Source organism: Typopeltis vanoorti, chromosome 4 (genome assembly GCF_054136105.1).
Source record: "Typopeltis vanoorti isolate ZY-2024b chromosome 4, IOZ_Tvanoo_1.0, whole genome shotgun sequence".
NCBI classification, from domain to species: domain Eukaryota; kingdom Metazoa; phylum Arthropoda; class Arachnida; order Uropygi; family Thelyphonidae; genus Typopeltis; species Typopeltis vanoorti.
The window spans coordinates 5,134,426-5,148,943 of record NC_143552.1 but is presented as its reverse complement, the minus strand read 5'-3'; the positions used below and the strand labels follow the sequence as shown (position 1 = coordinate 5,148,943).

The 14,518-nt window shown below is 36.4% G+C and overlaps 1 protein-coding gene across 2 annotated transcripts in view; it reads left to right on the top strand.

The window, feature by feature from the left end:
- The window catches only part of SMC5 (structural maintenance of chromosomes 5), a 752,645-nt gene that overhangs the window by 358,125 nt on the left and 380,002 nt on the right, over positions 1-14,518 (top strand). The gene's annotated exons all lie outside the window — the stretch shown is intronic.

Here is a 14,518-nt window from a genome sequence, read left to right as displayed (position 1 = left end):
AGCTAAACACTAGGTAAAACTAGTTAAACAAAAGTCATGGGAAGACTTTGTTTAACTAGTCTTCCCATGACTAGTTAAATAAATTGGTAAGAACATAGAAAATAAATATCAAGAAGCTGGCAAGCTATTCTGGAGGTTTTCTTGAAGAAGCTCAAAAATGGAGGAAAGAGTGCTGTAAAAGGAATTAGAGATGATAAAGGTGACATGAAAACTGGAGAAAAAAGATATCTTTGATGTATGAAGTAATTACTTTGAAAGACTGCTAAATGAAACAAGCAATGATGGTAGAAAATGCCCAACAGGGATGCAGTGAGAAATATATATCCATACTTAAAGTAAAAAAAGTCATCAAAAGTATGAAGTGTGGAAAGGCAGCTGGAGTAGATGAAATTTGGGCAGAAATGATGGAGGTATAAAAGTTTCACAGTGGCTACATTGTATAATTCAGAAGGCTTGGTCAGAGTTTGATTTGTAGATGACTGGAGCAGAGCTCTCATAGGTAGCTATCTATAAAAAAGGAAATAAAATTGAAAATTACAGAGGTATTTACTACTGAGTGTTCCTTATAAGATTTATGCAAGTATACTTGAAAAACTGCTAAGAAAAATTGTGGAAGGGAAGCTTGGTGAAGAACAAGCTTGATTCTGACCAAAAATCCAGCCAAATGTCAGAATCAGGTTTTCTGATTAAGACAAATAGTTGAGAAATCTTAGAATGTAACAAGGATTTGTATTTAAATTTTGTCAATCTGGAAAAGGCATATGACAAGGTGCCAAGAGGAAAGCTCTTCAAAATACTTCAGTTATATCGTATAAATGGGACATTATGTCAAGCAATGCATAGTCTTTATTTAAGCTGTAAGTCAACAATTAGAATTGACAGAAATACAGGAAGATGGTTTTAGGTAAAATCAGATTTGCAACAAGAGTTCACATTATCTCCTCTGTTTTTCATCATGTATTTACTCATTTGCATACAGACATTTGACAAACAATTGCTAGGATGTATTCCAACAATTTGATACTTGGGTTTATTATTATTATAAAAAACCTCTATGGAGTCAAAGACTCATCATGGAAGGCCCACTGTTATACACACAGTTTATCATACCGCACCTTAAATATATTCACTGTCTCTACGCTCACCACACTCTCCATGCAAAAACCTGCTCCTTGCTCTCACCCTCCTTATACAGCTTCCAGGAATGACCTCTAGTTCTATTCCTATCTTCACCCATTCTGTGCAAAACCTCCCCGAAATTGACTGGTAATAACCTCTTAACAGCTTATATGTCTTAATCATATCCTCTCTCTCTCTCTCCTCCTCCTATCCACCAATTTCTGCAAATTGCATTTTGTCAATCTCTTTTCATATTCAAAATTCCAGAGACCAGAAACCACCTTAATCACTAGTCTCTGAACGTTTTCCAACATATCTTGACCTTTTTGAAAACCAGGTGACAAAATCTGTGCACAATAATCCATATGTGGCCCGATACAAAGGAATTGTAACATCCTTACTTCTACAAGTCAGTGCCGTCCACATCATTCCCATTATCTGCTGTGTTGTCCTCACCATTTTTGTAATATGTCCCTGAAATTTTAAATCCTTGTCTACAATTACTCCCAGATCTTTCATTTCCTCTACCAATTCCAAGATATTTCCACCAATTGCGTATTCTATATCCCATCTCTGCTTACCAAATTTCAAAATCTTGTATAGAAAGAATTTTGTATAAAATTCTTATATACCGATTTTACTTGAGAAAGAAAGTCAACACAAAATACTTGTAGTTTAATTAACATATTTTCATAAGTATTTTATGTAATCTGGTAAAATATCAGAATGAATTGTTAAATTATTTAACCACCAATATGTAATCTGTAAAAATATTTGAATTAATTGCTAAGTTATTTGACTGCCAATATTGTACAAACAAAGAGATAGCCCAGACAGAATTAGAATGTATGCCTGAGGCTATAACCAGGTGCGAAGGTCAGCAAGTTACGGAGTTTTCCCACCATGACTCGGCGATTTCGTAGGGGGGGGGGGTACCCCGAAGAACTTCTGGGGAAGTCGATCTAAAGAAGTTCCAAGGCTGTCAAGGGAGAATAAAAAGGAAGGCACTCTGCTCCTTGCTCTTTTTAGTTTAGCTTGGCTCTTGCTCTGGCTGTCTCTGTTCCTGACTTATTCTGGTGTTGCTTTGACGAAGATTCCCGTATCCAACCATTCCAAGGATGAGGAAAGTTATCCCACTAGCAGTATGTCGACGATGATAGGAGATATGTAACAGCGGCATCAGCCTGTTCCAGAAAGTTCTCTCACAAAGTTACTTAAATGATCTCCAAGAATGCCGTATCATCACTGCCGTGGAATAATGTCTGTTTGCAGTTCTAATGGGAAAGAAGAAGGTTATATTCGTGATCTCTAGGATCGTGGAAGCTGAACTGGCTGAGAAATGTATCAAGTAAGATTATTGTACGGCAGGGACGATACAGTATTCCTATCATCGTCGAAATACTGCTAGTGGGATATCTTTCCCACTAGCAGTGTGTATGAAACTAACCACGTGTCTGACATATATGTGAACGTAAATATTTGTCATTGTCTCTAAGCTAAAGGCTAGAAGTACTGATTTAAGTAAAAACCAGACACATGCATTGCTTTGTTACTTGACAGAATTGATAAGAGCCTGATAATTTGATATGTATGAAATCTTTTCTCTTTTAATTTGTAATTACTATGTCTTGGTATGAATAAATTGTTTTGTTTGTTAAAAAACTTGCCTGATTTTGACCAACCAATGCACTTCTCATAAAAAGGTAGAATCTCTGTGTCCGTAAAGTTAAAGATAGCCACAGTTAATATAAATAAATTTTTAAAGATCAGTTTGAGAGAAAGCCAGTTAGTTAGATAAAGGAATTGGCTCCAGCTAGAGGCAGTTCCTAAATCTATACTGCACACTCGTTAAAGTAGCATAGTTACAACCTTGAGGGGGGGGGGATAAATTGTAGACTAAAAGATTAAAAGGTGATAAGACTAGACCAAGCAATGATATTACAACTTAGACTACGACTGACAAGAAGTTAAATAAGATAAGAAATAGTATCGAATATATTTCGAATCAAGTAATACAATAAAAAATTAAAGAAAACAAAAATCATTATTTTTACATTACTCTTTGCAACACTGAATTTACATCCCCACTCATTTACCCATTCAACCAGCATATTCAAGTCCTTTTGCAAAGCTACAGCATCCGCCCTACTCCTGATAGCTCTTCCCAACTTTGCATCATCTGCAAATCGCCATTCAGACCTCTCCAAATATCATTTACATACAAATTAAACAGCAATGGACCCAAAACAATCCCTTGGGGATACACCACTAGTAACTTTCCTCTTCTTGGGTATCGCTCTTCCATAGACAACTCACTGATACCTATCAGACAGCCAATCACCAATCCAGCGAACTAATCTACTGTTCAGCCCCATCCGTTCCAGTTTATTTGTTAGCTTGTCATGTGGCAATTTATCAAACGCCTTTGCAAAATCTAAATATACCACTGTATATGCAACACCCTTATCCAACGCATTTGTCACTTTATTATAAAAAGTAAGCAGATTGCTAAAGCACGATCTTCCTTTAGTAAATCCATGCTGGCTGCCATAGAGTATTTTTATGTTGTCAACCCAATTCTGAATCTTGTCCTACTAACTTCTCTAATACCTTGACCACAACTCCAGACACACAGACTGGTCTATATTTCAAAGCCCTACTCTTTTCACCCCATTATGAAATGAAACAATTTTACCTTTTTTCACTCTTTTGGAACTTGACCGAGTAAGAGACTCATGTCGAAAAGATATGCAAAAGCTGTTGTTAACTCTCTGGAACATTCCCTCAATCCTCAATCAAAAACATTCCCCTTGATGTGAAATAGCATCAAGTCCCACAGCCTTATTTACATGAAATCTATTCAATTCCTCATACACCTCCTGTTCACTTGCTAGCAGTTCCTCCTTCTTTCCCACTGCTTTCAAGTTCTGAATGATATTGCATTCATAAGAATGATATACATTCATAAATTGCTCATTAAATATCTCAAGTATATCCTCTACAGCGGTTATCATTCCTCTGTTTTCACCAATCAGTCCCATCCTACTATAACACAGTCCAACACAATTTTTGCTGACTTTTATATGAGACTTGTTTTTTACTGATTTGGGTTCACTGATTTCAAATATCAAACCCATTTTTCTCTATCACATCAGGTTTTTCCTCTATGGCATTTTCTTTTTGCTAATTTGTAAGTTTTTGATAGTTTTAAGGAGGCAGTACTATTTAGAGGATCAAAAAATTGATTTTTTAATATTATTTTCTGAAAGTATGTACTTTTAAAAATCTGTTCCTAACTTTTTATCAAGAAATTCGAAAAATTCCCAAAGATATAGCCTATTATTCAAAGTGGTGCGCAGATCAGAATCGAAGCGCTCACCACTCTTGCTTGTTAGTAAACGAATAAATGCATAAGAACCTGCAATGGCACGTACTGGCGCTTTGAATGCTAGAGAGGCCAATAATTAGATACATAACTACTTAACAATATTCATTAAAAATTACAAGGATATTTATAAAAAAATAACAATTTTACTTACACATGAGTTTCAGGGAATAAATTTTTGTTTGTAGCAATTTCTGCTGTGTGTTCTGTTTTGGCAATCCCTTTGAATACTCCAACAGTAGTCAGCCATCATGAGAATCCCATCTTCCTTGGTACCGATCTTCCATAGTTTTTAAGTCTTGATGAAATCTTTCACCTTGTTCATCGCTTACAGCACCTAAATTCTCAGGAAATCTATCAAGATGACTGTATAGGAAATGAAGCTTTATGCTCACGTTGCAACCTAGGTGCTGGAAATTTTCAAGCATTGTTTCCACTAGATCTTTGTAATTGCACGTTTTTTGTTTCCAAGAAAATTATTCGCAACCATCATAAATGAAGTCCAGTCCTCTTTCTCAATTTCGTTTATAGAGTTGATGAAATTTGGGTCTCTCGTTAAAGTTCTAATTTGCGGTCCATCAAATACATTGGCTTTAATTTTTTCATAATTAAGTCGTGGAAATTTTTCACATATGTATTGGAAACAGTCACCTTGTAAATCTAAAGCTTTAACATACTGCTTCATAAGACCTAGTTTGATGTGTAGAGGTGGAAAAATGATTTTTTTCTCTGTCAATTCAAGGTTGATTTATAAGATTCTGTTCTCCAACATTTATGGATATTCTAAGAGGCCAATGTTTCTGACTCCAGTGTTGGTTTCTAGCTCGACTATCCCAGAAGCATAGAAAACACGGAAACTTTGTATATCCTGTTTGAAAGCCAGGTAAAATGTTCACCATTTTAAGATCCGCACAGATGATCCAGTTAATGTCTGTATATTTTAATAACTTCAGAACCTTTTTAATGTCCTCATATGTTTCCTTTAAGTGGACTGAATAGCCAATAGGAATTGAGCCATATACATTCCCATTGTGTAGTAAGACACACTTGAGACTTCTGCTTGAACTGTCGATAAATAAACGCCACTCATTTGGATGATATTGTACAACACTCATTTCAGTTAGTAAACCTGACACATTGTTACAGTAAACAAACCCACACTCGTGTTTAAAATATTGTACAAGATTACTTTCCCTGCTACGATAAAAAGTTATCTTTGTATCTTGCTCCAGTAAGTTTTTTTTCATTTAATCTTGAAGCTAACAATTCCGATGATTCCTTTGATAGGCCCAAATCTTTTACTAAGTCGTTCAATTCCGCTTGAGTAAAACGTTGTGGCCCAGAACTAGAAATTAAATTTTCATTGTCTAAATCAACATCCGGGTCTTGCTCCTCAAGAACATCTGGCATATCCCGAACATGCTCGTTCTCAAGTAAAGGAAGTCCTTTATAAATTGGCATGGCTGTTTCATTGGAATGAGCAACTGGCCGAATTGCTGAGTCGAGATTTGGATACACAATTTTTTTCTTATTCTTCTTATTATAACTAGAAGTCTGAACTAAACAAAAATAGCAATCATCTACATGATTTTTCGGTTCATGCCAAATCATTGGAATGCCAAAAGCTAATTTTTGACGAATCAAACCCACATCTTTCCTACCAAAGGGTACTACTGAGCTACAGACTCTAACGTTTTTGTTTTAACAGCTCATAATAATTAGGAGTGTAATATTCTATGATCTTGCACATAATTTGTTATTATGTGTAAGCCCCCGTTTTATATATTGATTAGGCTACCACTGTTGCTCTGTTATTAATGGGTAATATGAATTTGATCTCTGGCTATGTAAAATAGTATCTAGCTTTGATGTGTGTTTTTTTTTTTTTTTTTTTTCACCATTAGAGGTCAGGTCAGTATAGTAATGTGTGACCAGATTAGTGTTATTTTGGCTTGCTACTTGAATTGTAATGTAATTTGTTTCTCTGAGTATATGTGTATTTTCCAGACAACTTTAATATAAAGATCAAAACATTGCAAAATTGCAGATATTACTCTTAACATGGTAGTAGGCTCCATAATTTTACTAAAATGTATGCTGGTCACAGTGTCACATTAAAAGGAAATAACTACAAAACTCACTAAAATATCATTGAAGAGCTTATTACTGCTATTATTCAGGCCTCCATGGTCAAAACACTCATCACAGGTGGTCCTTCCTAAGAAACACAAAGTCTATCAAGACTAATCTTGGGAAGTCTCTCCTAGAAAACACAAAATATATCATACAACTCCTTAAACTCATTGACTGTTCTAGCTCTCACCACTCTATCGGGCAATGTTCCATTGTTCAACCACCCTCCATGCAAAGAAACCATTCCTCACCCTCTTGCTCACAGTTTCCCTTCGTAACTTCCAGGAATGGCCCCTTGTCATCACTCCTTCCTGCTGTTCAACCCAGCGAAAGAACTCCCGAGTGTCAACTTTGTAACCACCTCTCAACAGTTTAAAAGTCTCAATCATATCACCTCTCCTTCTTCTATCCACGTAGGGTCTTATACAATGGAATGATCTCTTTTATCTCTGCAGGTCAGCATCCTTCTCAGGATTGCAGCAATCCTCTGCAATCCTTAACCACCTTTGCAATATGTCCCCTAAATTTCAGGTTTCTATCAATCATCAATCTCAGATCTCTTGTCTCCCCTACTTCCTCCAGTATAGCTCCTTCCATAGAGTATGCAGTGTTCCAAACCTCAAGACCTTACATTTTGCTGCATTAAACCAACTCTCATTCATTTGCCCATTTGTCTAGCTTATTCAAATCCACTTGCAGGGCTTCCACATCTGCACTATTACTAATAACCCTTCCCAGCTTCGCATCATCTGCAAACAACTGAATATCCCCCTGCAATCCCCTGACAATGTCATTGATATAAAGGTTAAACAATATAGGTCCCAGTATTGGTCCCTGTGGGACCCCACTTGTAACCATCTACTTCCTTGAAGCTGCCCCACCATACACAACTCTCTAATACCTATCAGACAGCCAATCCTAAATCCAGTTGATCAACCTGACATCCAGACCCATGTGCTGCAACTTAAATATCAGCTTATCATGTGGCACACTGTCAAATGCCTTCGCTAAGTCCAAGAAAATGGCAGTATATGCCTTTCCCTCATCTACTGCTCTTGTAACTTTATTATAAAAGGCTAACATATTGCTAAAACAAGAGTGTCCCTTCACAAATCCATGTTGACTCTCACAGATAACATCGCCCTCATCTGCCCAATGCTGCATACGGTCCCTCACTAATTTCTCCAAGATCTTAACAACTACTGATGACACAAACTGGCCTCTAATTAGACACTTCCAGTCTGCTACCCCCCCCCCCTTATGCAATGGCACTATATTACCTTCATTCCATTCCCTGGGCACCTTTCCTGCAGCTAGACTTTCATTGAAAAGCCAGGTCAAAGGCTCTGTCAGTTCTTTAGCACATTCTCTCAAAACTCGTGTTGAAATACTATCCAGTCCCACTGCTTTACTGACATCCAGAGTACTCAATAGAACACACACACTCTTCTCCTGCACCTCTAAACCTGGAACCTGCCTATCCCTCTAGTATTAAATCTTACTCCTTCAGGATGAAATACTCCAATAAAGTATTCATTGAACAATTCCACTGTCCTCTGCATCAGCCACTCTATTCCCATTTTTATCCCACAATGTCAATCTTTCACAGTCATTTCTCCTCCTACTGGCCACATAACTAAAAAATTCCCTAGGATTTTCTTTGGATCTTAGGGCCAATTTCTTCTCATATTCCAGCTTCACCTTCCTTATCATACTAGTCACTCTCCTGGCCTGCCTCTTATATTCTTCATGCATCTGCTCTTCACCTGTCTCCTTATATCTTTTCCATATCTCTTTTTTGCATTCAGTTTCTGTTTAATATTGTTTGTCATCCACTTTACTCCAAATTGTGTCCTCTTCTTCACTTGTAGAATACAGCTTACTATTGATGCTATGAAATATTCCCTCACAATTTCCCAAGCACTAATGATATCCTGTCCTTCCAATCCCCTTCCCCCATGAAACGTCCCCAAGTTGACGTCTAAGACTATTATAATCGCCTGCCTTATAATTCCACATGCGTTCCCGTCTCTTTGATACTCCTGCATGTCTACTCATCTGCCAAGTCGAAACCATAGGGTCACTCTCTCCAACTGGTGGGAGAGATGTCATCTCAGTTATTATCAACTCTTCTGATGCTATGACCAAATCCAAAACTCTTGAACCTCTTGTTCCCTCTATTACATGTTGCCTCAAGAATTCTAGAAATTCCATTCCCTTATTGCTACATGCATCTTCCTCTCCCCAATTTATACTGTTGTAGTTAAAATCTTCAATTTTTTTCTGTTATTATTACACTTGAAAGAAACAGATCAGATAGAATAAATTTATATAATGACAGGAATGGGCATTATCATGGAAATGATTACGAGAACGATTTTGACTTTGTGTTCTTAGAGTTCATACCCATCAAACATGTGCAAAGATGTCAACATGTATAAGGCACTAGAGAATAGAAATCTGCAAGTTGTTCTACTATGTCATGCATTCTGCAGACAAGAGTATGCAAAAGAACATGCAGCTTGTTGTCTTGATCAGTATGTTGGGACCTCTGATTGTTGGCATTAGTAAGACCTAGTTATCAGATTGAGACATACTTAATGGTATTGAGCTTAAAGGGTATAGTATTTTAAGAAGGATAGACAGGATAGGAGAGGAGGAGGCATCTTGCTAATATTAGATGACTTGAATCCATCAAGTGTTGAGAACAATGATGACAATAATGGTAACAGGTTTTCATGGGGAAGTGAATTTGAAGCCATCTAGTGTGAGATGGAATCTAACAAGATCAGTTACATAGTGGGGTGTTGTTACAAACCTAGTGGATTGGTTGATTGTTGTGAAGAAATGCATCACCAAATTGAGACAATGGGTTTAAAAAGGGTAATCATAATGAGGAACTTTAATTATCCAAACATTGATTTGGTAGCAGTAAAATCTCATGAGAAGAATAAAATTGAATTTATTGAGCTGTTGCAACATAACTTCCTCAAGCAGCATGTGGCTGAAGGAACATGTGGTCAAAGAGTGCTAGATTTTATTATAGTGTCAGGTGGTGTCTTAGTTAAAGACGTAATTATTCTGCATCTCGTTGGTGACAGTGCCCATGCGTTACTCACATGGGAAGTGACTTAAGTTTATGAATGTTCCATTCAGAAAAGGTTACGTGCTGAACTACAAAGCAGGAAATTATGACCAACTGAGGAGTATACTGAGTTCATTGGAATGGTATCGGTTGCTGGATAGGAAAAATATCGACAGTGCATAGGAAGCATTTAAAAATACTTAAACAATGCAATATCAAAATTATTATTACTGGTATCTCCATTGAGTTGGTAGACTCATCGTGGGAGATCCAAACTATCAAAACAATATCTATCACACCTCTTCTTGAATTCATTTACAGATGAAGAACACTCATCTGAGTCAGGCAATGCATTCCACTCATTCACCACCCTCCAAGCAAAAAATGTAGTTCTCACACCCTTGTTAACCACACTTTTCCTTAATTTCCAGGGATGACCTCTTGTTCTTCCATCACTATCACACAACTGAAATATTTCCCCTGAATCAATCTTATAAAAACCTTTTATTAACTTAAATGTTTCTATCATATCCCCTCTTCTTCTTCTTCGTCTATCAACACACCTTTGCAATCCACAAGCTCTCAATCTATCAGTGTAGGGAGCATTTTTTTTATATCACTCACCAACTTAGTCACTCTCCTCTGAACCCGCTCCACAACCTCCTCATCTCCAAGAAATCCAGGTGACCAGACTCAAGCACAGTAATCCAAATGTGGAAGTATCAGTGCCTTATAAAAGAGGATAATAATCTCTTTATCTCTGGATGTTAGTGTGTTTTTCAATAACCAAGTAATCCTATGTGCAATCTTGGACACCTCTGAACTTCATCTCCCTATCCACCAACAACCCCAATTCCCTAGCCTCATCAATCTCTTGGAGTACTGTTCCATCAATGTGGTACACAGCTGGTAATCTTTTAATCCCAAAATGCATAACTTCATAATTTTCCACATTGAACTGACATCTATTACCTTTTGCCCATTTTGCCAGATTGATTTTTTTATTGCACTACCCAACTTTGCAACATCAGCAAACAACTGAATATCTCTCCTAAAGCCATTTCCTAAATCATTTATATACAAATTACATAATAACCGCCCAAGCACAGAAACCTTTGACATAAGGTATGGGAATCCTACGGACTTCCCATAGGATTTGCCTAGGGCATTAAAATGGAATCCTAATTTTTTGAGTTGTTTTTTGAGATGATTTTTTGAGTTGTTTTTTTTGGATTATATCCATTTTGTATGGATGTATTTTCGATTGTTTCCAATTCTTGGATTAAAGATTCTTCAGAGGACCAGAATCCACAACGAACTGAAATCCTAATTAGGCATCATTTATGTTACAAATAGAAAAGTTTTTATCTAGTAAAGCTAAAAAAAAAAAAAAAAAAACCTAGACATAAGAAAAAAAAAGAGTCAAGATTTGAATCAAGAATGATGTCGTGTGCTCTGGTTACTAATGATTTAATGATGCCAAATTTTTGAAATGGATGATGAGCCAAAGAATTGTGAATGTAGTGACCTGAAAATGTCGACTTATGATAGATAGAAGTGGAGATAGAATCATCTTTTTTTCTTTGGATGTGTACATCCAGGAAGGCGATACACTGTGCAGATTTTTTTTCTAGCGTGAATTTGAGGCGAGGATGAAGAAGGTTGGTTTTATCTAGAAACAAGTGTAGTTCCAGATTTTTAGTTTAGGATGTCCCTAAATTCTGGGAGATTGTCATCCTAAATTATGTAAAATAATTTATATATGTTATCTCATTTTAACGTAATTTTTTTTGTTCTGTAACATGCTACTGCATACATGGAAGGATTCCATTGTAAGCATGCATCCTAACTGTATGTGATTCCTAGTATTGTTTGAATTAACCGTACTGACATTGCCCTATGATAATACTTAGGACGAAATATTTACTTATTAAAAAATCTTATTGTTGTGGTTACGTGTGTATGTTTAGTCATGGCTATTCCTTTGACTGGGTCATATAATTTGAGTCTCAGAACAGGGAAGATTCCACAGGAATGGAAAGAATGCATGTAATCCCATTGTGCAAGGGTGGTGCAGACACCAGTGTATCCAACTATCGACCAATCAATGTCTCGGGAGTGACAGTGAAGCTTTTAGAAAAATTGTTTAGGACTTGCATTCAGAAATGGGTTGACAATGAATCTCTACTTTGCAATGAACAGCATGGGTTTACTAAGGGAAGTTCATGTTTTAGCAGTTTGCTCACATTCTATAATAATGTTACCGTTGAACTAGAGAAGGGTAATGGATATTCCATGATACTTTTGGATTTTTCTAATGCTTTTGATAGAATACAGCATGGAAGACTGTTTCATAAATTGGAGATTATGGGTTTGGATTAAAAATATTAGCGTGGGTAACAGGAAGGCTGACTGACAGATATCAAAAAGTGGTATATGCAGGATATGAGTCTGCAAAATTTAAGATAACTAGTGGTGTACTGCAAAGATTAGTCCTTGGTCCACTGTTATTCAAACTGTAAATTAATGATATTGAGAAGGATTTGACAGACGACATACAGCTATTTGCTGCTGATGATGATGATACAAAGATAGGTAGATAATCAAAAATACTGCTGTTATGCAGTACTTGCAGAATAATTTGAAGAGGTTGGAATTGTGGTGGGCATGGTAAAATGGATGTCAGTTCAATGTCGGTAAATGCAAAGTCATCATGCACTTTGCCGTGATTAGATATCCAATATCATATTATATTGGTGGAAATATGCTAGAAGAAACCAATCAGGATAGGGATCTTGGAGTGCAAATTGAAGTTCAGGGGGCCATATAGCAAAGATTGCAAATCAATGCAAAAGGTAATTGCAATACTGAAACGAACACTTTCACATATAATGGTAAGAATGTTATTTTGCCTCTTTAATAAGATCTTATTTGGTCTATTGTACTCAAGTCGTGCCTCCTGGTTTTCGTTGTGATTCTGATTCAGTGGAGAGAGTGTTACAAGTTATTTCAGGATTGTGGAAAACTGATTATGAATATAGATTGAGAATTTCTAGACTGCAGACACTCTCAAACAGGAGAATGGAGGGGGGGGGGGTGATGTGATTGAGACTTATTCTGAAAAGGTCATATACACAGGACTTCAGTTGATGGAATTTTTCAATTTGTGGAGGGTGGGAAAGGACAGAGAGCATCCTTGGAAGTTGAGAATGAATTCCGCTAAGAAAAGGTGAGGGGTAAATTGTTCTCTGATAGGGTGGTGTGTGATTGGAATTGATTTGCCATTAGATTTTTTATGTGCAAGCAGTGTGAGTGAATTCAAGGATAAATATGATAGCTGGTGAGTGTAGTATGTGGCCTCGCTTGATGAGTCATTGCCTCTTGAGGTCTCTCTTAATAATAAATTTTATTAATCAGCTGACTTGTTTTGTGAAAATTCTTGTTCCGCATCATCAAGAGAAATACATGGATAAACTAAAACCAGGTTATTACGTGCATAATGAAATATTTATAGAAAAGAATTACAATGTAAAATGCCTAATTGTAATGATGATGTTTGCTTGTTTGTGGTCTACTGAACTGATAGTAACTGCATGGTTTCATGTTGAATTAAATAAGACCAGACTTCATGTACAATCATCTTTTTTTCCCCCCCACTGTTTAGGATGTTTAATTATTTCAGCTGATTCCTTGAATGCCCTTGATTAAAATCTTTAATCTACGTGGAGCATTTTAGTTTACTGCTGTAATACTTGATGTTTGATTTCAATTATATATGCTGCTAGTCCTGATTTGTGTTTCCTTTGCTTCTCTAAGTCCTCCACGTGTTTGGTTTAGCATGTGTTTCTCCCGACCTGCCTGTTTGTCCTATGTAGTGCAAACCACAGGTACAGTTGATCTTGTAGACAACAGGTATCCTGTGAGGTTGATGGCAAGGTTTCAGAAGATTAAGCTCTTGTTCAGTGAGTAAAAAGTCACCTCTATTGTTGACATAGGAGGCATGTTATTTGGATGTGACTGATGGTATATATATATAAGGAAGAATTGTTCCTCTAAAGCCTTGTTTTTCATGTTAATCTGATTTTTTATGAGATAGACATAGAAATTTGTTGACTAATAGTATGTTGTAATTGTTCTAGGGTAGGTAGGATTGTTCTTAAGTAGTCAAGATTTTTGTTTCTTTTATCTATATTTGTGGAGACTGGTAAGATCTTTCATGTAGGAAACGAATGATGCCTACTTTTTTGTTCAGTGGTGATGGGATATGACATGCAGATATCCTGCTATTTTGTTGGCTTCCTATATGCACTGAAAAATTGAGTGGGCTCTAGTGGAATACTTCTACAAGTATGCCTAAAATTGAGAAAGACGTGTTTACCTCCAATTTCAACAGTACATTTAACTAAGGGCGAATATTATTAAAGTGAGTAAGATAATCTTCTAGTTGAGTAAATGAAAAAAACCGTTCAATGGGAACACGGCATATTTGGCTCAGATATGTCGATGATGTAATCATTGTTTGGCCTGGCTATGTTTCTCAATGAAATTCTTCACAAAGTAAAGAAAAATAATATAGATTAGAATAATACCATAGCCATTTCTTAAATAGTACTGAATAGAAAAAATACTGCACAAATATTACACAGAGTATTACACAAATGCAATCTTCATGCAATCTTTAAATACCATACAAAATTAAAGAACTGCTCAAGCAGTTTTTAAAAAATATATGTATTTTGAATTAGTATCATTACTCCTCGATTTCTCAGTAATTCTAGATAGCTATTTATAAAATT